The sequence below is a fragment of the Carassius auratus genome, chromosome 45, assembly GCF_003368295.1.
Source record: "Carassius auratus strain Wakin chromosome 45, ASM336829v1, whole genome shotgun sequence".
NCBI lineage: Eukaryota > Metazoa > Chordata > Actinopteri > Cypriniformes > Cyprinidae > Carassius > Carassius auratus.
In genome coordinates, this window is record NC_039287.1 from 7,946,615 (window position 1) to 7,971,486 (window position 24,872).

Sequence of the window (24,872 nt, forward strand, 5' to 3'; positions counted from 1 at the left end):
TGAGAAATAATTTTTTTAAGCATATACCAGGACTGTTAGTCCATCTTTCAATCTCAGAAAGTGATGACATAAAGGTCAGGACACATGAGCCATGTGGCGGCTAAGGTATCTGGACTTTTAAAGATCAGATTTTTTTTTCTTCTCCATTTTAGGCAAAAGGATGTGGAAGACCGGGTATCAATTTGAAAAAACATCTTACTTGCATCCTTTATCTTATATTTAGTATTATACTGGGTGTCTACATACATAAGTTAAATTGAAGACTTGAGAATTTTTTAATACCACCTATGTGAAATCATACAAAACATCCCCACAAAAGCACAGCATCACAAGAGATTTTTGGTGGTGTAAATGAATTATTCTGAAGCAAAATTTTCATCAGCGTTCTATCAGCTTTTACATACTTAAATCAGCATTTTCAATATTTACCCCAGGATGTTATTTACCTTTACCTTTACCTTTTTAAATGCATGAGTCATCTTTCATGTAAAATTCTTACAATTGTTTATTAATCTGTTGACGCACTAACTACAGCGGGGAAAAAACTTCAGTCTGTCCAATGTTTATAAATTCAATGATTGAATTTAAGACATTTTAAGACTTAAGGACCCGGGGTCATCCTGTTATTATTTATATTAAGTAATCTTGTCTAAACAACCTTAAACCTGATAAATTCACATGGAAGCAAAGCTATGAAACCAAATTAAACAGAAACTTGAATAAGTATTTTGTCGTGACATTGGTCTTAAAGATGAAATTAAAATGCAGGTAATTATGTTAAACATAATCTTATGGGTGCATTCACACCTGTAATGTTTGGTTAGATTAAAACTAACCCTTGTGCAATTGCTCCGTTAAAGGTGCTGTAGGGAACTTTTGTAAAAAAAAAATATTTTTTACACATTTATTAAACCTGTCATTATGTCCTGACAGTAGAATATGAGACAGATAATCTGTGAAAAAAAATCAAGCTCCTCTGGCTCCTCCCAGTGCTCCTATTGCCATTTGCAGGGAATACATCACTCCCGTTAAGAAACAACCAATCAGAGCTGCGGTCTGTAACTTTGTTCGTGTTCAAAATGTAGAAAAATGTATATAATAAGCGAGTACACCATGAATCCATTTTCCAAACCGTGTTTTTGGCTTGTCCTGAATCACTAGTGTGCACCTATAATAAGTGTTTATATTCGGACTATTTTAGATTGCTTCGGGGATACCGCGGCAGAGTAACCCAGTACCTTTGTGATTCGTCATAAACATAAACAGAGAGAAGTAGTTCCGGCTACGATGTTCTTCCGCAAGACGCAAGCAGTTCTGTTTATTAACAGCTAGAACGTCAAAAGTTCCCTGCCGCAACTTTAAGCTGCGTTTCCACCGCAGGAACTTTACCCAGGAACTAAGGACTTTGGGCTGGTACTCGGTGTGTTTCCACCACAGGAACCAGGAACTAAAAGTTCTGGGTAAAAAAATGCCCCTCAGAAAGTCGCTGCTGGAGAGGTAGTACTTTTTCAAAGTTCCGGAACTTTCGGGGGCGGGACCTGGGAGCTAAACATGCTGATTGGTTGAGTTCACGCAGCATTGTGATTTCAGCCACCATTTATTTGAATCATTTTCAAAATATTGCTGTTATTCTGTCATGAAATGTAGTTTTAAAAGTATTTCAGGCAAGAATGTAGTTGGTTAAAACTCAAATCTGTGGTTCATTTATAAAGACAACGCCTATTTAAAAATGTGTTTCGCCAAGACGGTGAGTTTTTTTTTTTTTTTTTTTTTTAGACAAACAAGATGAACAGTCATAACATGAACATAATTAACAACCGAAGTATTAACATCTGTCCATCTCAACTGAGAAAGAAGATTTCAATAACAGTCTACACTGCCAGGGTAATTATTTCGGTACAAGACAAGGTCTTTTTCCCCACTGAGATTTCACAGCGTGAAAAATCACACAGCTTCAGCTAAGCCAGGGTATTGAAGGAGCTTAACCAACAGCAACTAAATCACCCAACTGCTGCCATCCCATCAGCACTACAACAAACTTCAGATCCTGGTCCTCAACCACAAACACATGGCTGTCTGTGCCAGTAAGCAATCACGCTTTTGTTCACACATTCCTAGCGGTCACGTCAAGGTGGGAGATAAACTAAATAAAAGTGAAGAAAGCATAAAGTTTACAGTAGTTAAACTCCAATTAACCGTGGGAAAGATAAAATGTCACATTTCTCATATAAACTCCACAGGCAGATTGTCTGGTTTGGACGGTTTGATTTTTCAGTGACAAACTTGTTCATACATTACCTCACCAATACATCCATCAGCACATCCATCACACCTCCTTGTATATATAGTCAATGTTGCCAAGAGCTCAAGGGCTGTCTGCCCTGCAACAGAGATTCTCAGTCATGCTGGCAACAGCATTTATATAAAAACTCACCAAATCTCACACTGTCCATGGCTCCAGCATCAGGGTAACATCACCCTGGCATGTGACGGTTGCAAATTACACCCAGCTTAAATTAGCAGATATATTCTAGGGGTTTGTAAAAAAAGGACTTTTGGTTCCCCTGGACTAGGGCTGGGTACCGAATTTCGATGCCTTTATGGTATCGAACGAAAAACTTTGATACTATGAGTATCAAAATTTTTTTTAATCTTTCGGGGCCAAATTTTGGTTCCAATTTTTATTTTTGCCAAGCAGCTGTTTCTGTGTGAGCTTTTAGCATACGTGCATGTAAGGACCTACATTCGCTGTGATTGGCCGTCCACCACCACGTGACGTGACAGGGAGGATTTATGAAGATACTCGCAGTCACACAACACAAGTGTAGTTGTTTTTTCTCAAAACGTTTCCGTTTTACAATGCCAAAGAAGTCTAAATTGTGGCTACACTTTATAAAAGTGGATGCCGAGTCAGCAAAGTGCAACATATGCGATAAGAGTATTGCAACCAAAGCCCGCAATACCACCAATTTAATGAAGCATTTGTTTGGATGAGTGTTTTGCCTTCCCTCTCTGTTTAGTTTGGTCTACTCCATCGCCTAACTTGAAACAGGCCCCCTTTCAAGTCGTCTAAAAAACAGAGAAAGAGACGGATTTATCCGGTACAGCGAATTTCTCTAAGCAGCAGGCCACTCCCCAAAATTACTGTCTCCATGCCAGGTACCTACAGGCACCTACAAGCTGCTTTTTTGAAAATGACTTTTTCAACTGTAGCATTTTGTCTCACACAGCATTTCACACTTTTAACCCTAGAAAACATAATAACAAGACACGCTGTCCTATATTGACACCTTGCTCACATGTATCATTGAAAAAACAGGTTCAATTTTAGTGATCTACTCATTTAAATCATGAATGAAGCCATTCAAATTAATTCATTAATTAATTGAAAAAAGTGTGTGTGTCTGAGAGTGAGACTAAAATGACAATCTCACAGTAAACAGCATTTCACATCATTCATTCAATGCTTTTTGGATGGCAACAGTCAGAAGACTTGGACTGCAAAGCTATCCACACATCAGCAAAGTATGCATAATTAACATGGCTTTGCATAATTAACTGCCGTGCTATCAGGTAATTAATAGACAGTAATAAGGCCACAGAGTCTGAAGCCTCCTGTGGAGATAACGGGAGCCCAGAGCAGTGACTAGATACCTTTCCATAGTTAGATTAGTGAGACAAAGAACTGAAGGTCATGGAAAACAGCAACAGTCACAATGTCTGCATTGCTTGAATAAAGATTATTTCACAAAATGCCTTCTCTTCCTTCTGAGATACAAAAAGACGAAAAAAAAGAATTTATTAACTGAAATAAAGCTGAAATAGAATAAAAAAAGTCAAAAATCAAATTGTGACATTCATATTTATTCTATACATCACTGAAACACTATTTTCCTATAAAGAAAGCCTAACTGAATAGATTCCAACTTGTTGCAATTGATACAAACAATCCTTTCAAAATCTTCCTTGCCTCAAACACACATTGTGGGGTTAACAGAATGACCTTACTATTGTGATACACTGTAGAAGAGAGAACAGATCAATATGCAACAGTTCAGTACTCTGGGATCAGCCATATCTCAAAGAGACAAGCAGAGTCCGGTCCACAAAACAAAGTATCATCTGTTTCTAATAGAGAAAACAAGCTCAGCAATGAACTGCCCCTGACACGCTGAGAACACTGAGCTCAGTGTGGGGAATGACCCCCCGCTGTGACCGTGCAAGAGTCTCAGACAGCAGAGGAAAAAAGGCCGAAAGCGACGTGTCAGCGCACACAAGCACACGCAACCACTGCAGACAAATGGATTTCATGCAGACTGTTATACACAAGCCGAGGCACCTCCTCCTAAACCCAATCAGAGGTAACCCAGACTCTCACTCTCATAAACAACATGAATAACAAAAACAAAACCCCTGTGAGCAGGCCCCGTTTGCTAAAGTACAATTCGTTGAGCACAACAGGCTGAGTCTGGCTCCAAGTGTGACCTCACTAACTGGGCAGAGAACAGAACTCAGTCAGGTTCTGCAGAGCTCACCAGTGAAGTACCATTTACTAATTAGACGGTTTTTAATACATTTAAATCATGTCTGACACAGAATAAAAACACAAAGTGTAGATTTTGCAATGTGCAGCATCAGCGATCTTACAGTAAAGCAATAAGCCATGTGCATTGCAGTATTTTTACCAGGACTTATGGGCTGTTGTTACTGCGGTGCAAAATCACTGATGCACATCCTGGAACTTTTCAAGTGGTGGGAATAGTAATATGATAGCTAATATGATCATTAATAACAGTAATATGACACCAAAATACTACTACTACAATAATAATTATTATTATTTTATTTACTTTAATACATTATTTATTTGATGAAAAAAATCTAATCTAAACAAATATATTGACAATAAAAATTATAATAATGTTGCAGTTGTATTTTTATTTTTAATTATTTATCTGAACATGATTCAACCAAGATTCATTATTATAACAACAACAATAATAATAACGATTATTATCATTATTATTATTATTATTATTATTATTATTATTATTAATAATAATAATAATAATTATTATTATTATATTACAAGAGTTCCAAAATGATGCTTCATATGATTCTTTAGAAGTATCCTGACTATCACTATTGGAGTGCCATGTAAAAGTGCTGAAACACAGAACCCAGTTCACACGTCATTAAGCTCTGCACGCTGGTGTGAAAACAGCATTCCCACCTGCATCCTGAGAGTTCAGCACCTCCAGGGCGTGCATCATGGCACTGGCAAATACATTGGCATCCTCTTTGCTGCCAAAGTTAAGGCCGTACACCTGCCTTGCATCTCGCCACTGGTGAAACGTTAGTGTGGCCTGGTTGTATTTCAGCCCCTTGGGAATGGCACAGTTTATTACCACCTGTTGACAGATAAGAACAGCATATTAATATTCAAATCAATACTTGAAAATCATATATTTTACAAAAGGCTGTAAAGCACTACATGTCCCCATTCAAGACAACACGGAGTAGTCCATAAAACTCTACAACGGTCTCGGGGGAACAATGTGACATTGCATATACAAATTGCTGCAGCTTCCATGTGAAGCATTAAAAGAAGCCTCATCTGTGCTGAAGAAAATAAAACCCATGTTTAGTATGGGCAACATATTCCACTTTTTGCAAAAACATATGCACAACCACGTTTTTCCTCATGAGACCTAACCGATAAAACTCAAGGCTTCAAAAGTTTAAAGTAAAAAATTTCTTACTAAACAACCTCTCCACACAAAGGAGAAACATCTGCATTACTAAAAGATGACAGATACTGCTGCATTTCAGAGACAAAGACTTGCTCCCTTAAAGATTCACAAGGACGAACTAGAAACTGAAAATGCTACTAGCAGCACCTCTATTCTTGCAGATAAAGTAAATGCATTTCTTCAGAACTTGCACAAAGTTTTCTAAAGCCATCCCAGCACCAGACAGGTGTCACAGCAATCTTACTACTCTGTTAATGTGGTAATCTCCTATGAAAACACTTGACTGGCTCCCTAAACTCTCCAAATATCATGTCCTCAACAAGGTGACTCTTTCTCTATAGCTTCTGTGTAAACTGGCTGTTTTCCCAGTCATTTCATTCTCTCATCCATTGACATCAATGTAATTACCATGAGAAGTGCAACTAATTAGCAAGCTTTATAAAAGGAGATCTGAACTGTCAGCCATCCTGTCACAACTTACAAGTGGAGAAACCTTCTCAGTTTTCTCAACACATTAATGAGATTCAGCAGCAAGAATTAAGACTGGGGCATGGCCCTGTATAAGAACTTTTCTCGACTAGTTTCCAGTGTTTTAGCCGTACAGGCCTTAAGTGGTGGCAACTTCTGCTAAATACAGTAAAATTTTTAAATCACCTATACTGTACATATATGTTAGGCGCAATTTTTTCTTCATATTAATTTGAATATATACAGGAAACATATATATTTTTTCCTCCACTCCAACCACTTAAACAGAATATATCACAAGCATTCATTACTGGAACAGCTTTTTATAGAGTGTTGTTCTTGTAAATGTGTGTCTATTAATTTACAATTACTGGCTCCCTTGCAAGAATAGATCTAAAGACATTATTCAGTTATATATAGATGACAAGGCTATCCTGGCAGGTCAAACGTAAAAGGTGTGTTGACATTTTCTGTGCAGCTCTAATTCTTTTCTCATTTCCGATATTAAACCGCCGTGAATGGCTCGTCAACAAATGCCAGTAAGTTTCCTGAAGTAATCTGATATGCCCCATCTTCAGATATCACAGTGATGACTGTGCCGGTTGTGAATTATTAACATAACCATGACTAAAAAGGCCTAGGTGCTTTAGAAGCAGAAATAGGCTTTCCACAAAACACAGAAAACCATCAAATCACAATGAGTCATGTACAGTGTCACCACCCCCTCAGAATTCTGCCATTTGTGCAGCAGGACGCAACAACCACGGTCAGTGCTGAATAAAGGTTACCTTTAAGTGCACATTACCATGCACTTCACTAAATGTGTAGAAAAATGTCCTCACCTAAACAATGGAAGACAGAACGGTTTCTTTAACGGTTCATTTCTTCACAGGAAATGAACAGATAAAAAAAGAAGCAGGCCAGACGCTAATTAAATACATGTGCAATATACAGCCTGAAGTGAATTACGTGACGTGAAACATTCTAAATTTAGCACACAAAAGTGAGTTTCTATGCCTCTGAACAGAAAAGCAAAAACTCTTTTCAAATAGGTTTCTTAAACACTCCCCGTGAAATTACTTCTTAAATACAAATGACATGCATGTCCTTAACGTTTTTGGTGGGATAGAAATATTAAAAAACACCTTTTAATGATCCTAGAAACAGCATTTACACCCTTAAAATGAAATGAAATGGCTACAAGTGCTGGACACTCTTAATTTTAAAAAGGTGTCTCAACACAGTGTCAATTCAGCTGAACACTGAACATTCGACTCCAGCACAGCCTTGACTGAGTAACCTTCACAGAGAGATTGATTGGCTGCCTATTAACATGGATACAATGGACTTGGTTATATCAGGATACAGCATACAAATAAGTCCTTGATGATGATCAGGAAATATAATACAGACTTCGCAAGGACGGAACAGCAGCAACTGTACGAAGCTTAAAAATTAAAGCATAATCAAAAGTACAAAACATATAAAAAAAATAGTTTCATAAGCATGCAAGTATACAAGTTAAGCTGTATTGACAGCATCAGTGGCATGGTAAAAAACAATGCAAAGAAATGCATGATCAGTAGAAGTCTATATTTGCTATGTAAGCAAAAAATTAATTAAAAAAAACTGCTTTCACTTTTAAACTACAATTTTGAATGCCTTTGATCAGAAATCGGTCACATCAATACACCTGTCATGGAAAAGTTATTCTATTCATTCCACCAGACTTCATATTCATGTATCTATTCATAATATAATTACTTGCCAAATTGTTGGCATACACAAAATGCATCATGAAGCCTTCAACATTAAAAGGAGGCTCCTGTTTTACAGTTTAGGGGCAGTTAATTAAGTCTCTCCCACCACATATGGGAGTTCACAAAATACACACAAAAATATGAGGAAAGGTTGCTGAAGCTGCGCATAGCTCTCACGTGTGTGCATGCACATTTGGCAGAATCTCTAAAGTAGATGTTTCATTTAAGATAATGTTAATAGCATTCAAATGGGACCAGGGTAACAATTATAATCTCCGCAAATGGCACTTCAAGACAAATGGCTTTAACATTGACAGTAGTCAGTAGTTTCTTTATCATTCCACATTTAGATTCACAAAAGAAAGAATTTCATAATGGTTAGACCATTGTCATGCTGAGTATATGATGACAATTCTTTTTGTGTGTGAACCATTTCTTGATACCCCACAATGCATTAGCATTTCTCATGAGATGTTATTCTCTTTAAAGCACGCTGTGCTGATCTGTGAGCCTCTCAAACCTCCCATGTTCTGTGTCATGGGTCATCAAAGCACTCTCTGCAGGAGAAGCCGACGAGGCCAAGCAGACTGCCTTCAGTTAAACCCACTGGATGTGGACTGCCTTTACAACACTCATATCAGACTAGATTCTAAAAGACGTTATCACAACAGCCCATATCTGTGACAATATTCACTATAATATTACATACCTTACTGTTTTTTTTTTTTAGAAGCTATCCTTTTTAAAAACTACAATAAAAAGCAGAAGATCCATACTGCTTCCTAAAAGCTTAAAAGTGATTTAAAATAAAATGATTTAGTATAAATTAATTCAGAAATAATTGAGCTAACAAAAGAAAAAAACACTTTTAAAAATGTTTTTTAAATAATGCCACAGTTTGCATAAATATTTGAGTTATGCAACTTCTAATGAAATTGTGTTTAAATACACTACATTGAGTACGATGAACTCAATTTGTAGCATAAACAATTTTCAAGTGATTACTCAAAAAAAGTGAGAGGTTCCAAAAAGCTAGAAGAAAAGAAGTCTTATCTATGTCATTTCAAATTAACAGCAAACACAACATAATGCAAAAAAAAAAAAAAAACTGCATAAAAAAAACTGCAAAAATTGTAATTATTAAGCATGTGAAGTTAATAAAGTACATTTTACTTGTCAGTGAAGATATTATAGTGTTAGCACAGTCATTCCTCATATGGTCAAAGAAGCATAATTTAATTTAAGTTACTACAAATGTTTTTAGCTAATTAATTAATGCAGGAAATTTGTTTATATTATACACAATATTACATTAATGTCATGATCAATATTATTATTTCAAAAGAACTTTAAAAACAATGTTTGGAACTTTCTAATAGGTAATAGGTGACATGAATTTATTTTTTGGAGTGTAATACTAAGTACAAATATCGACCTCTTTTCAAATGACCAGCATGGAAACTTAATTAAAGAATTTGTTTGTCCATCCATCATGCTAATTAAAAGTTTCCAACTACAGCTCCCCTTTCGCTTACCTGGTGGTCCTGAATTTTACGGCCCACTACTCTGAAGGCGTTGTTGCCAGTGTGATGATAGATGTGGACTCGACTAAAGCCTGTGGATCCACCAGCCGGAACCCACTTCTTATTGGTGTCATCATATACCATGACAGCAGCCCGCGCCTGACAGATACTCTGCTCACTGAAAAGGAAGAAGAGAGAGACATATGAATGATTGGATGGTGCAAAACAAATCTGCCTTGAATAGTCACAATGGTTAAAGCACTCATTCAATAAAATTCAATAAAGTAATTAAAAAAATTATAATTTGATGTCCTCCAGCTCTCTCTGGTCTAAAATAAATAAGGCAATAAATATGGAAATCAGTGCCTTTTATTCAATGAGAAGACTTTGCAAGTAAATCATTGTAGTAGACAACTCTTCTTTCAATCACAGAAAGCTTTAAAGCATAGAGAAGTAACCATCTGTCATGTGATCCTGGACTGGCTCTCAAATGCAGTACACCTTTATAGGTCACGCTTTCATTAAGCAGTCACCCATTAAATGTAAACACTGGAAATCAATCTCCCCGGTCTCTCTGCTCACTTTGCACTATAGAGCAACTCTTCCTTGCATTTAACACTAAATAATTTACAATGACTTCCAACTTCCCACTGCGAGCCACTAAAAGGTGCTGCTAACACGCACTTACTTCATGTCATGTGATCACATGGAAGCAACACTTTTAACGCAGACGTGAAAAGGCGAGAGAGAGTGGAAAAAGTGCTCCGACCTTGTGAAAAAATATTTCTGGCTGTGCATATCTCCCTCCTTTAGAAACACTGACAAATATTATTATGGCAGTATATCATTCAATAAATCTGTTCCCATTTGTAATGAATCTGTGTCCCTTCTTTGTTTGCGCAACGGAAAACATGTCTAAATTGCTAGATTGTTTATGACCAGCTGCATTTTGTTAGTTGCTTGGTTTCTTTGCATCAGATAACAACAGTTCTTGGTTGACACACTGTAAAACTAGCACCAATACTCTGATGTCCTTACTATTTGATTTACACTAATATAAATTCTCACAAAAAAATGATGCAACTTAATATTCACATACAAAAAAAAAGAAAGACTTCAAGATCAGATGCAACACGGCTAACAGCATTTAGTTAATCAGGTAAAATTAACAATCATGACAAAGCACTTCAGAATATATACATTGACAAACTGTCCAGTGTTTTGTTTTCCTTTCCCCTGAAATCAATCTGAGAACTGAGATGAATTGAGGGGATCACGGGCCCGGCAGATAAAGGCTAATCTAACAGGATTGTCTGCAGAGACCAGTCCCTGCACTTTAATTAATAAACAGGGGTGCAGGAGTGAGCCGAGAGGGCTCTCCGGTGCTCTCTGTCATATTACAGAGTAATAGATGGCAAACAGTCAGAGAGCTAATGGTTTACACAGGACAACTGGCCAAGGGGAGAGAGCCATGACACATCCAAAACAAAAACCCCATTCTTTCAACAAATCTATGACTCAAATAGGAAATACTGAAATCCCCAAACAGTTTTTGCAAAGAAACAAAAAGAACAACGTTTTAAACAATTACTAAACAAAATCAAAACAAATTATCCAAAAAAATAACTCTCTCTCTCTCTCCATATTATATATATATATATTAGGGCCGGGACTCGATTAAAAAAATTAATCTAATTAATTAGAGGCTTTGTAATTAATTAATCGAAATTAAATCGCATTTTAATCGCAGATAAATATTTGACCTGAGAACAGTGAGAAGTAATTTTTTTTCACATGGATTTATAGTATACCATTGAATATTGACTGAATACATAAGCTTAAGCAACAAAATATTGTTTATTTTTGTTCAACCAAGTCTAGCAGACCAGTGCAATTTTTGCCATGAAGTGTAGCAATAGCATATTTAGAAACAATTTAGAAATAGTACATTTCAGAAATTCAGGTAGCTTATAGGTGCTGGAACCTTCTGTAAAGTGTTTTTTTTTTCAAGTAAAACACAATACTGTCAATTACATTCTGAACATTGGAAACCATGACTATTAGAAAACATCTATCTGTTGCTTCAGAGGCCATAACATACTAAGTATACAAACCTTGGCCAAAACAATAAAGAGTTCAACATAAACTGTTGCACCAACAAAATAATACATAGTTCAACATAAAATGTAAAGTCCACGCTAGCTGCTATGTGTTTTTCATTGAGGTGATACTTGAGACTCGATGTGTGCTGCGGTGATATGCGAACGCTAGTTGGTGTTCCAGTATAATCGGTCCCGCCGAAACTCATCCAGTGAGAAACGTTCCGCGGTGCAAAAATAAGTTATTAAAAATGCGGGATTTTTTTTTCTGTAATTAATTAATCTTAGTTAACACGTTATTTTTTGAGTAATTAATTAATCTCAATTAACGCGTTAAAGTCCCGGCCCTAATATATATATATATATATATATATATATATATATATATATATATATATATATATATATATATATATATATATATATATATATATATATATATATATATATATATATATATATATATATACACACACACACACACACACACACACACACACACACACACACACACACACAACATAAAAATAAATAAATAAATAGAAGCAGAACCTTTTCACCTGCTTTCAAATGGAGCGGCATTTAATAGACCGAGCCGTAGATCCCTGACAAGCTACGCAATATCGCGTTCATTATCGCAGATGAATCGCCTTCGATAATGAACATTATATTGCATAGCTTGTCAATGATCTACGGCTCTGTCAATTAAATGCTGCTCCATTTGAAAGCAGGTGATGGTGATTTAATGCTAATCACGGAACCAGATTAACTGACTAAATGTGCATGATCATATCGTTAGATATATCGCCCAGCCCTAATCCAGAGGTGCAAATAAATTCCAAGGACAGAGGGAGATTAGCACAAGTGATCATGAAAGGAAAACTTCCTTTCATAATAATGGAATAATGTGCATACCCAAATTATGACAGCTATTTAGGGAACATGTTAAAATAAAAAGCTCATAAAAAGCTTTGCTGGAATTGGATGCAAATAATAAAGCAGTTTAAGCGTGTGTGTGTGTGTGTGTGTGTGTGTGAGAGAGAGAGATTATCAATTGCGTCAAGTACAAAACATTTAATCTTTTTCAAACCTTTTATTATTTGTCTTTCTTCAAAGATTAAGTGAACAATTGTAATTAATCATTATATTAGTGTTAATTGGCAAATACTTGACTGAATCTCTGTTGCATGTCAAGTGTTTGACATTTGGATCAAAGATGACTCAAAAAAACTGTTTGGTTAATGTTTAAACAAATTAATTTGACTGTAAATTTGACAAAGTGTGATCATAAACTCCTCTGATTAAAAAAAAAAAACAAAAAAAACATCCAAAGCACTGTAGCAATGCAATCAGGAAACATTTTCATTCCCTCATCATTTTAACATCTCAATAGCTAAAAAATGACATCAGAGAGCTTCGTGCTGAGGCTGCAGAGACGCGGGAGCAACCGCTGCCTGCAAAATGCTCTGGGGAAGAGCATGGTAAACTAAGATCTGATTATGCAACCCAGCGCCCACAACATCAGGAGAAATAATCATCAACCTTCTCCACAGCTCAAAGTAACATCCTCGATGACAGCTCCATTGTCTCTGGCCATGTAACACACTCATTCACAAATAAACTACACAAGTTAAGATGAAGGGATGCTTGTTGCAGCATGTGTGATAATGGCACTGCATATATAAACATGGATGCCATTTCTGCATGCTGACAACAGGCCAAGGATGCTGCTGCCAAAATAAATTACGCAACATTGTGAATATCATAATTTTATTATTGTTTTTTATTCAGCCGTTAAGTTTTTACAAACCTTCACGGTCTCCATCCAAATGATTTCAATTTGCTTCAGCACTAAGAAAGGTTTACAGAAAGACTGTTGGAAGACCATTTCAGGTGAAGCTCATCAAGAGAAAGCCAAGAGTGTGCAAAGCAGTAATCAAAGCAAAAGGTGGCTCCTTCGAAGAACCTAGGATATGACATATTTTCAGTTGTTTCACACTTTTTTGTTATGTATATAATTCCACATGTGTTAATTCATAGTTTTGAATCCTTCAGTGTGAATCTACAAGTTTCATAGTCATGAAAATAAAGCAAACTCTTTGAATGAGAAGGTGTGTCCAAACTTTTGGTCTGTACTTTTTTTTTCTTTTTTATCATCCATTTAGGGAAATTTAACTTATGCATTAACATTCAATATAATAGGATGCTTGTGAATTATACATGGATCTTAACATTTGTGTTGGCATATAATGAACTAGCCCAGAAGGTTTGACATAAATCATGCATGTCACGAAGGCCAACTGCGCCATGTTCACACTTTAACACTTCGTTTGTTTACACGGCTCAAATGGTCTAACATTATAACTCAACAAGCTGCCATCTCTAAGCCATATCAAAAATCCACTGACACTCTAACAAACACAAGAAATCAAACTTCCTCACAAGTCAAGCGGACCCACTGGCCTCAGATCCAGAGATCTACAGCAATCCTGCTTAGAGGCCAAGGGATTTCTGAGGTACTGTTGCGATCTTGTGCAAAGCAAATAAAAAAGAGAGGCAAAGTCTTAGTCATGTTTGCCACCTTAATATTACAGTATCACTACATAATCCTACATTGTGTTTCACACAATGAAGGAAAACTGATAAAGATCTTAAAGGACAAAGCATCATAGATCATGCGGTACATCTTCAAGGTTGAATTGCTGGGAAATGTGCCCTCTAAACTTACATAGACAATGCTGCAAAAGCCCACAAACAAGGGATACAATTTAGCCTTCTTTGAAATCATGTTTGCCAAGTTAGTGAAGAGCACATTCATTTGGGTCAATGAGTCAATTCAGTGAGTAACAAAGGTATTTTCATGGTGTTTGAGTGAGACTAGAAATGCAAGAGAAATGCTGGACCATCATTGGGGTGGGGGGACAACTGAGAAAGCCCCATACCCTGTAATAAAAAAGCCCATTTAATACAATCTATGGTATGAAGTACTCACTGGACCTGGGCAAGTAGTTAGATTCACAAATAAAGGACTCTTTCAAACTGATTCTTTTTAGTGAATCAGAAATTAATAAAAAAGAAAATAACTTCAACACTGGGGGGGGGGGGGTGACAGACTTCAGCTTTAATAGGAAAATGGCCTAAATTATCAATGACAACAAAGCATAAAAACTAAATGTCTCCATTTGGACGGTTCTACAAATCCCTAAGAGAGCCACAGACTCCTAAAATAACACTTCTGCTGCGCGTTACCTACTCAGCTAGCCACAGGTGCGTGAGAAAGAGCAGACAGGCGCTATTTTAAACCCTACTCCTGTAACAGAGATGGCTCAGGCTGACTGCTCACAGGGAGCTCGAGGGTCCACGGCATGGTGTAGGCGTTGCAGGGAGCTCGAAATAGGCTCCGACTCCCACTGTGAGATGTATACTGTCTCACAGCCACAAGGTGAAATTAGCATACAGTGACAAATAACTGAATCCCTGAACAGTCTACAAAATGAGATCACGATGAACCTGGCAAGATGTGACCAAAAAATACATACATATACAAAGATATATACCATACACTACCATTCAAAACGTTGGGGTTGTTAAGATTTTTTAAGTGTTTCTGAAAGAATTCTCTTATGCATATCAACTTCAAGGCTGCATTTATTTGATGAAAAATACAGTAAAACTAAATTTGTGAAAAATTATTATTATTATTCAATTTTAATGCATTTTAAAATGTCATTTATTCAAAAACAGCTCTGTTCACAGCGACCCATTTCGGTGCATGTATCTTTAAATGATAATCAGCTACTGCTAACCTCATCCCTCTCTCGCTTTTTTTTTTGTGCATTCAGTACCATAAAAAGAGTGTCTCTGATTTCAGGAGAAAATTTAGACTTTTGTTCACATTTACATTAAACTACAACACACCTGCACTGCTCACAAGACACTACTGTTGCCACAGCTGTTGAAATCGCAAACAATGTACAACTGGCTGAGGGTGGAAATATGCTAATACTGGACAGTCAGTCAGTGGCAGTCACCGGACAGTCAGTCAGAGCCTGAGCAGTATGACATCATACTGCTCAAATAATCAAAACGGCTTGATAATTGAGACCGATTAGGTTTTTGGGAGGTTTAAAAAAAAGAAAAAGAAAAAAGGAGTGAATGGATTTTTATCATTGTAGGGTGGTTGTGTCCAAACACTGCTGGGTCACATTTATACACTGTAAAACCGAACAGTGAAATTAATCAAATGAAATTAGTTAATTGCACTCAAATAATAACGAAAGTTCATTGGACTTAATTTAAATAAGTTCTGTTAACTCAAAAATTTGTTGTAGTGAGGTGAACTTAAAATGATTGTGTTTTCTAGTTCCCAGCATGCTCTGCATCAGAAAACAAGGAAAATACATTTAGAAATTAAGTGTTATTTTGTGTGTTTTTACACAAGATTAACATAGAGGGACATAAGTTAATACATAAATGTTGTGTTATATTAGATTTTACAAAGGTTTATGTTATGTTGGATTTGTAGTGTTACCGTTGTGGTGAAGAGTAGAGCCTGTGGTTAGACTGAGGATGGACAGCAAAAGCCTAATTTTGAGTGTATTTCCCACATTATAGGAGTTGAAAAATAGATAAAATTATGAGTGAATTACTCCCTAATTATAAGTTCAGAAATATAATTATTTAAGATAACTGAGATAATTTAAGGCAACTGGAATTAAATTTTTTTCAAAATATTTTTTGAGTTCTGTGAACTTATCAGGGTTTACAGTGCATGTAAACACAATGTAAAAGTAAATTTTGCATCCAATGTCCCATTTCACACAATTTTGAACAATACTGTATACATAAAGGCACCAAAAAGCACAGTTAAAGGGTTAGTTCGCCCAAATAGCCAAATTATGTTTTTAGTAACCTCCGTTTATCTTTGAAACACAGTTTAAGATATTTTAGATTAAGTCTGAGAGCTCTCAGTCCCTCCATTGAAACTGTGTGTACGGTATACTGTCCATGTCCAGAAAGGTAAGAAGTAGTCCATGTGACATCAGAGGGTCAGTTAGAATATTTTGAAGCATCGAAAATACATTTTGGTCCAAAAGTGTGAAGAGAGAACTGAAGATGAACACCGAGCCGAAACCGATAACGTTCATGACTCGTTCTCGAATTACTGGTCAACCTGTATTTGATGTATACCTGAATTAGAGTTCTAGAACATCTCTTGAGAGGAGATAACCTGTTTTTGAAATAGTCATCTGCCACCTTCATGGTGATTTTTTTGGCAGTGTGAAGTGTATAGAAAAACACTGCATGAATATTCTTCAAAACTGTCATTGAGTTGCATGGGTTTAAAACAACAATTATGTAATAATTGATGACAGAATTTTACTTTATAGCTGAGCCAGATTCCTTTAATGAGAAAAATAAGCAAACACTATTGCGGAGTAGTCAGGCTAGCTGAGAAATTCTGAATATTATTCTTCCTGTATGACTGTTTAGGAGGCGTTTGGAAGGGCAGGATGTCGATCTCACTATATGAAGTGTCATGTCAACTGATTCAGCACTTGTATCCGTTTTCCTGTGCATTTCATTTCCTCCATTTTGAGGAGGATATTTCATTATGTATTCCACAGAACTATCTGTGATACAATATTCGTGCAAATTCAAAAGATTTCAGACTTTGTAGTGATCATGCACTAATGTCGAAAGAGACATCCTCATAAGTCACAATCTCTCATTAGGTTTTTTTTTTCTGTTGGTCTTTTTATAGACTGAGGAATTAAAGCCATCACCTAAGTAACGCTGTGTGAATGGCTGGGTTTTATGTGTAGCTCTGTATGAGAAAGGGGAAAAAAATAACAGAGCCATTCAGGCTTCTTTTTCGCTTTGCCTTTTGTTTTGCTGCATAACACAAGCTCTGAGCGCATGATCAGCACTAAATACAGTAAACGGGTCTATCCCGAGACTATCCCAAAAATGCAAAATGGATATAAATACTCTCAACCCGGTGTTCACCGTTCACCTTGGCATCCTTACTATGATCCTTTACAGCTAACGACAGCAACTGCTTCCTTCCACCGTCGAGATGGAGAGTCCCTGAGCTGCCAACACCTCACCTCCTCCACAAAAACTGCAAAAACTGGCTTAAAAATACACTCCACTCACAAACCATGAGTCACGCAGAACACCCATTTCGGTGGATGCCAGTGTAGATTCATTCATGCCATGCTTTGCAGGACAATGGGAGACATCATCACTGTATAAACAGCTCTGGTGACATCCTCTGCATGGGCAGCTATTTGTGAGAAGAGTCTGCTTTTAAGCCACTGGCAAGGGGACAAGAACACACTTAAAAGGGACAGAAACCAATGCGAGCAGAGTGCTAATACCGTTTTAATTCACAGATCCTTGACTACGGACACAAAATGAGCATTATGTAAGATGAAAAATAAAAGTCAGCACCAGCAGATACAAAAATGTGCCAAATATTTCTATATTTATTATATATATATTTCTATATTTATTTTATATATATATATATATATATATATATATATATATATATATATATATATATATATATATATATATATATATATATATATATATATATATGACCACGATGGTTTTGAGTAGCTTTAATCACTTTGAAAAGGAAGGTACCATTAAGGGCAACATGTGCAGAACAAATCTGTCATAAATGTTTCATAAAATTACCAAGAGAACATGACTGTAAAGAATATGCCATGTTTCAGCATGTCGTTATGGAAAGAATGAGTCCACAAAGTTATATCTTCATGACTAGCATAGTCAAGTTCACTTTTGCAGCCACTCAGACTGAGCTCTCACTTATTTGCCGTGTTTCACTGCAGGATTATGAACATTGTGCGTAATTCTACACATTCCCACAGATTTCATGATTATAAAGCAGGAAATTCCCGCAAATATTTATGCACTAAAGCTGGTTGAATTCAAACAGATTATCAGAACAGGATCAGTCATTTGAAAACTTTGTGTGATACGGAATTTCTCAGTGCGATTGATTGGGATTGAGTGATACCTCGTCTTCTCCCACTCTCTCAAAATGTACAAATAGCCTCACATCCATGATATCCACGTTGAGTTTGCTCTGCAAGCAAGCTGCATGACTCAATACAAGACTAGGGCATGTTTCAGATAGTTCAAAATTTTAAGTCTCAATTTAAACTATTTTCAAGCTATTTTAACACAAAGCACTCGCACACTCTCTGAGACGGTCTTCTAGGTCAGATTTGTACTGAGAATATAGTGATTATCTGTAATAAATTCTAATTGGAAATGTTGTTAGGTTATACGTCATCCTGTTTTACAAGCATCACTAAATTGTGACATTTCCTCCACTCCAAGAGACATTGAGTATGTTTGCATGGACATCTGTAATCTAAGTAAGCTAAAGACAATATTATGATTAAATTGTTTACACGAGTTGCTTTTAGAATATTCCTTTCAACGTTCCCATGCAACACCATCTGACGTTCTCTCCAGAATTTTACGTATCAATGGTATCATATACAGTTTAGGGTGTTTCATTTTTAATTTTAAGAAAGCTTCAAGAGCAGTTAAAGGGGTCCTATTATGCTTTTTTAAAAAGTCTTGATTTAGTTTTGGAGATGTACTACAAAACGCTCTCATGCTTGGTGATTCGAAAAACGCAATTTTTTCACATAATTAACATTTTTACAATACCCTTTCTCCCCAGCCTGGCAAAAACGGCTTGATTAGTTCCAGGTTTGATAAAGGCCCGCCTTCCAAAAAACTAAATGTGTTATGATTGGTTAGCGGTCCCAGTGCATTGTGATTGGCGAACATCTTAGACAGTGTTTTGGTATTTCCCCAACCCTTGCCACAGTAGCAAGTTCCGTCTGCTCCAGTATAGTTAAGCATGGCATCAATATTAGCACATCAATTTGAGCCTGATTCAGATCCGAGAATGCTGAACAAGATAATTGTGCAGAACCTTTACTCACACAGATATTGCAAGACAGAGTATATTGCAAGACATAGCTTTTTTGGGGGGGGGGGGGGGTTCTGTGATTAGTGGTAAATGTCCATCACCTGCTTTCAGACAGAGCCGTAGTTCGCTACTCAATATCTAGTTCATAATAGCAGATGAATTGCATGAGATTATGAACGCGATATTGCGTAGCTTGTCAGCGCTAATCACAGAACCGGCTTTACTAACGAGACACACATGACAATCACATGCGATTAATCGTGCAGCCCTATTTTTTGTGCTAAATCATGTTTTAGATACGATGTCAACAACTGCTAAAAAACAACTTCATTTACTATGTACACATAAGTGCAAGGGTTAGATTACATCGCAGAAACGGCATACAACTTATAATTTAAAACATAAATAACACCCACAACAACAAAGCAGCATATTTACAGGCTGTGATGCAGATACAGCAGATTGTCCCGAAAAAGTGGGAACTGCTCCATCTTTCAGCAAAAAGCTTTTTGGCGAAACCAGCACTGTACTCCCTCATGTTGTGGAAGCTGTCCTCAGTATAATGTGCATCACATTCAAATTTCCATAAGCAGGATTTATTCTTATGATATTCCAATGGTCCGCTTTGCGACATCACATACCACGGATAACAATGCGGTAGTCCAAACGAATCCATTGAATCCATGCTCTTTTGTTAGTGTGTATCCCGTCAGAAAATGCGGTGAAAAATCCTACAGGACAGTATTAGTGTGATTAAGGTTCCACACCAGTTTTTCGGATGAGAATTTAAACCGAGGTTTTTGTGGTCATTAAAAATCCCAGTACAAAAAATCCCCTACGTAGTGTAGAGGTGTAACCCTGGCATTCTAGCCAAATTTGCCCATTGGCCTCTGACCATCATGGCTTCCTAACCATCTCCATAGATGGATTTGCTTCATCACTCTGTCTCCTCTCCACCAATGAGCTTATGTGGTGGGCGATCTGGTGCAATATATCCAGGTAGATGCTCCACACTGGTGGTTATTGAAGCGATTTACCCTATGTAAAGCACTTTGAGTGCCCAGAAAAATGCTATATAAATGTAAAGAATTATAATTATTATTATTATTTTAAAAACATCTCAACTTCTCAGAATGCTGCAAGCGCACCACAGGTCATGTGACAAGAACCAATCATCCTTTCTATAACACTGAAAGCTCAGCCAAGATAGAGGGATAGCCATTTTTAAGTAAATGTAGTGTAAATTTAGCAGAGCTACTGTAAGCGAATATCAGTGCTGGACATCAATTTATCCTTTGCTGAAACTTCCGCATCATCATGGCGCAGGTCATGGTTACTTAGCAACAGCAGACACAGCGGGAGCGCAAGCTACCGAGTGTTTTGGAAAGAAGGAGAAAGCGGCGCTGCTAGCGTTTCCACGCATTTTAGGCGCGACATGTGAACAGCCCCTAAGGTAATCAAAAATCTGTTTACATTGGAGATTCTTAATCAGACTATGGTCTTAATCTTGTTAATATAAAATTATTGTTGTACATGTAAACATACTCAAGCACTTTTCAACAATCAAAAAGGTAGACACGTTTTAAGTCAGAGAATGTTGACCTGACACCGAAACTCTTCAAAGAAAGGGCTGTTCTACCCAATATCTACTCTAGCACAAATCTATTCCTTTTTCCTTCAGGCATCCTTGTTTGACTGGCCACTAAAGAACATCAGCAAAATACTGCTATCCTAAATACATTTTCACTTTGACAGATGCCATCTGTCATCTTTATCTAAGCAGTGTGTCGGGTATAATCCACACAGTTTGACATGTAGGACATTCAAGATGTTCATGGTTGTGTAGTAAAGCCAGATGGATGGCTTTACAAAGTCTAAGAAATATTAGAATTTTTTTAATCATAATACATTTTTACTCTAAATAGGTTTCCAATTAAAATTTTAACTCAAGCTGACAATAATTACTGTGACCTTAGACAGCATCTTGGAAACCACAACTTCAACCACACAAAACCCCTGTCATTAAACCACTGAATTAAAGCGGCTTGCTTTTGGTGTGGTGGACACTGGTCCACTAATGTGTTAATGTTAATGTTATGAACAGATGTTGTCATTAATGTGTTGCATTTATGATTTTAAAGTTAAGGGCAGGTATATGCCAACTAACATTGCCCTCTGAAACCATGTTCCATCCTTTCTAGATATGAATAGAAAGTGCACAATAATATTCTATTTAAATATATAAACACACACACACTTGTCTTTTTGATTGCATTTAAAGTAGACTGAAGTGTTGCCAACACAAACATTTGCATTCCCACCTCGTAAAAATATCGTGTTATTTAATATTTAAATACTTTTTTACTACTGAGTTGGGAATGCTAGATAACTTTTTTTTGGCAACACTTCGCTTTAAATGCAAATAATAATAATAATAATAATAATAATAATAATAATAATAATAATGTGTGCATATTAAGTATATACATTTCAGAAATGTATTTAAATATGTTTAAAATAGTTATTACTATTTAAAAAAATTATCATAACTATATAAATGTCTAAAAATACATATACAGAAACTAAAAACATACATGTTTTGCATGCATTTAAAGTGGAGCGAATGTTTCCAAAGCAATAGTGTTAACCACAAAAAAAAAAATCTTAAGAATGAGCAGCCCTGACTCAAAACCGGATCGGCATGGCAGGTGTTACTCAGCACAGTAATGCAAAACATCAACATCTGCTAAACAACGAATTTCAAAGAATCTTTTCATTCTAGAGAAAACTACCACCAACACCTCACCACAGTACAAACCTGGTTTTCGGAGAGCCTCAGGTCATTCTGGTGTTTACATAATACATAAGGCAATTCAATTTTAACAAAGTACCAGTTGAGTGTTGACAGTGACATGTTTTCCCCCGACTGAGCTGCTATTCACACCCGAAGAACACAGTGACTTCTCACACCAATCCTTTTGCATGTATGGAGGTTCCCCCTTGAGAACATCATAAGTGATACTTGTTAGACATGACAGTGAATGGCAGCATGGTCTATTAAACACACCATTCATAGCAGCTAAATAGAGAAACACCTTTCCTCCAAAGACTTTTAAGCACTTATTGGAAGAGAGAAACCCAATTTAATTTGGCTGAGAACCCTTATCAGTAAAACGAGGACAAAAACAAACTTTAATACGGTCTGTAGGGCAATATTTGTGTTATGGGATAAACTAGCCATCAATGTTTGATGAGTGATTTTGCAGAGCACAAATGTTGGTAGCCTGCCACCGGTTTTATAGGCCAATTTGTGAATCTCCCATCCATTCCACAGGGAGCTATTAGAGCTAATCTTACCGAAAACATTTTCCACCAAACTTCCTAAAGCAGCTCACATTCTCCATAATTGCAACAGAGCATTGCTTTATTAAACCCCACAAACCCAAACAACCAACGATGAAGCAGAAATGAAACCGACGAGAACCTAAACAATGCATTTCAACAATATATTGAAGGATGCAACAGTTGCTCGTATCAGGAAAATAAATCCATGAAGCCTGTGTGCGTACATACCGGTGGACTTCCATTTTTGAAGACAGGGTGCATCTTTCATTCAGTATGAAGCCGGACACCTTGCATTGTGCTGCAGACTGGAGCTGCATGGCTTCCCCCGGCTCCGACGCTGCGGATTCGATCCCGATCACACTCGCATATTCATCGCGTTCCTCCTATCCTGAATACATTGGTGATTCATTATTTTGAGACGGGCGCAAGTCAGCGATGCTTCTCCATGCTGCTTGCATACACAATCCCGTTTTTCACAGTGCTGGATGGTAACCTGGCAACAAGCATTTGAGCGCTCACAGTTGTTAAAGGAGATCACGTTTGGGAAGATGAAATTGCTACGCTGTGTTAATACTGCTCAACTGAGCAGGCTTTTTCTCGCCTTGCCTCTCTCTCTCTCTTTCTCTCTCTCTCCCCCTCGTTCTGGTCTTTCCTACCCCCCACCCTCCTCTCTTAATTCTGTGCTGCTCCATTTCAATAGGATGATAAGCTAAATATTTAATGATTGAGAATAGATTGGAGCCAATCCAAAAGAAGAAAACACCTTATGTGACCTCTAAGGTCACAAACGTACTTTAAGTACTTATGTAAAATGTGAGCGCTTGGATGGCAACAGACATCAGTACTGAAGGAGGCACTGGAGTTACCTTCAGATGTTGTGCAATTAAACCAGATGTGTTCGAATTCTAATTCTAAAGTAGGCTAAGTTGTAATACTGAGTTATCTTTGAACACGTAAGATTATTTTCTAAGTGCCTAGGGCTGGATGATATGCCTGAAAATATTATGTTATTTCATTTCAATACCAATCACAATATTTCATTCTAGGAAATGTACTGCACATTGTTAGGCCTCACGAATAACTACTAAATAACTACTAATTAAGTGCTAAATAATAAAGCAGCCTTTTAATTTACAGCGCCATGAAATACGTTTTATTTTTACTTTTGTTAGACAACACCCAAAACTGAGCTTGTGTAGTTAGAAAGAAGTCCCATGACTTGAATGGATCTTGTTTTGGGGCTTTAGACACTCAGTAGAGAAAGACAGTATCATTACAAAAAATGTACCATGCTACCAAACATTTATATATTATGACTTTAAATTTAAACAATTTTTGTGAGGTAGCGGACCTTTAAAAACTAGGGAATGATTTGACCAGAACATTGACTACAACTTAGTTTCAGCTGCTCAAGGCCATAAAATGAGCAATGAAGTCAAATCAATTAAAATGATAAACATATTTTATTGCAGAATTCCTGAACAGTAAAATAAAACTTGTGAAACGTGACAGATGCACTCTGAGATCATGTGGTTTGGTGTATGGCACAGACCTGTGGTTTGCGATTGTCTGGCCTGTCTCCACAGGAACAGATGGGTGTGAGTGACGGGCAAGGTGTAGAATAAGGGCCTGGTCATTTTTGAGGGTTGGGCTGACTGCACAGATGCCTGATCATAATGCACGGTCACACTCCAAGTGTCCAGCCTGTAAACTCTGCAATTAATCACTCAGGCGCTGACGCCAGGACAGAGCCGGTCAAGGACCCACCCAAATCAATCATCACTGACGGGACGAGTGGACAGCAAGATTAAGTGATGTGACTTTGGTGCTTCTCAGCAGGGCTGTCAATATATATAGCTTTCAGCAGCCAATACCAATTATAAGTATTCTAATAATTTGTATTAAAGTTACTTTTGTATGTATTACTATTATTAATG

At 36.9% G+C, this 24,872-nt stretch overlaps 1 pseudogene; it reads right to left on the minus strand.

Annotated features, from left to right (window-relative positions):
• Positions 1-23,303, minus strand: part of LOC113063106 (protein enabled homolog) — a 56,830-nt pseudogene extending 33,527 nt beyond the window's left edge.
• Positions 23,304-24,872: the final 1,569 nt, after the last annotated feature.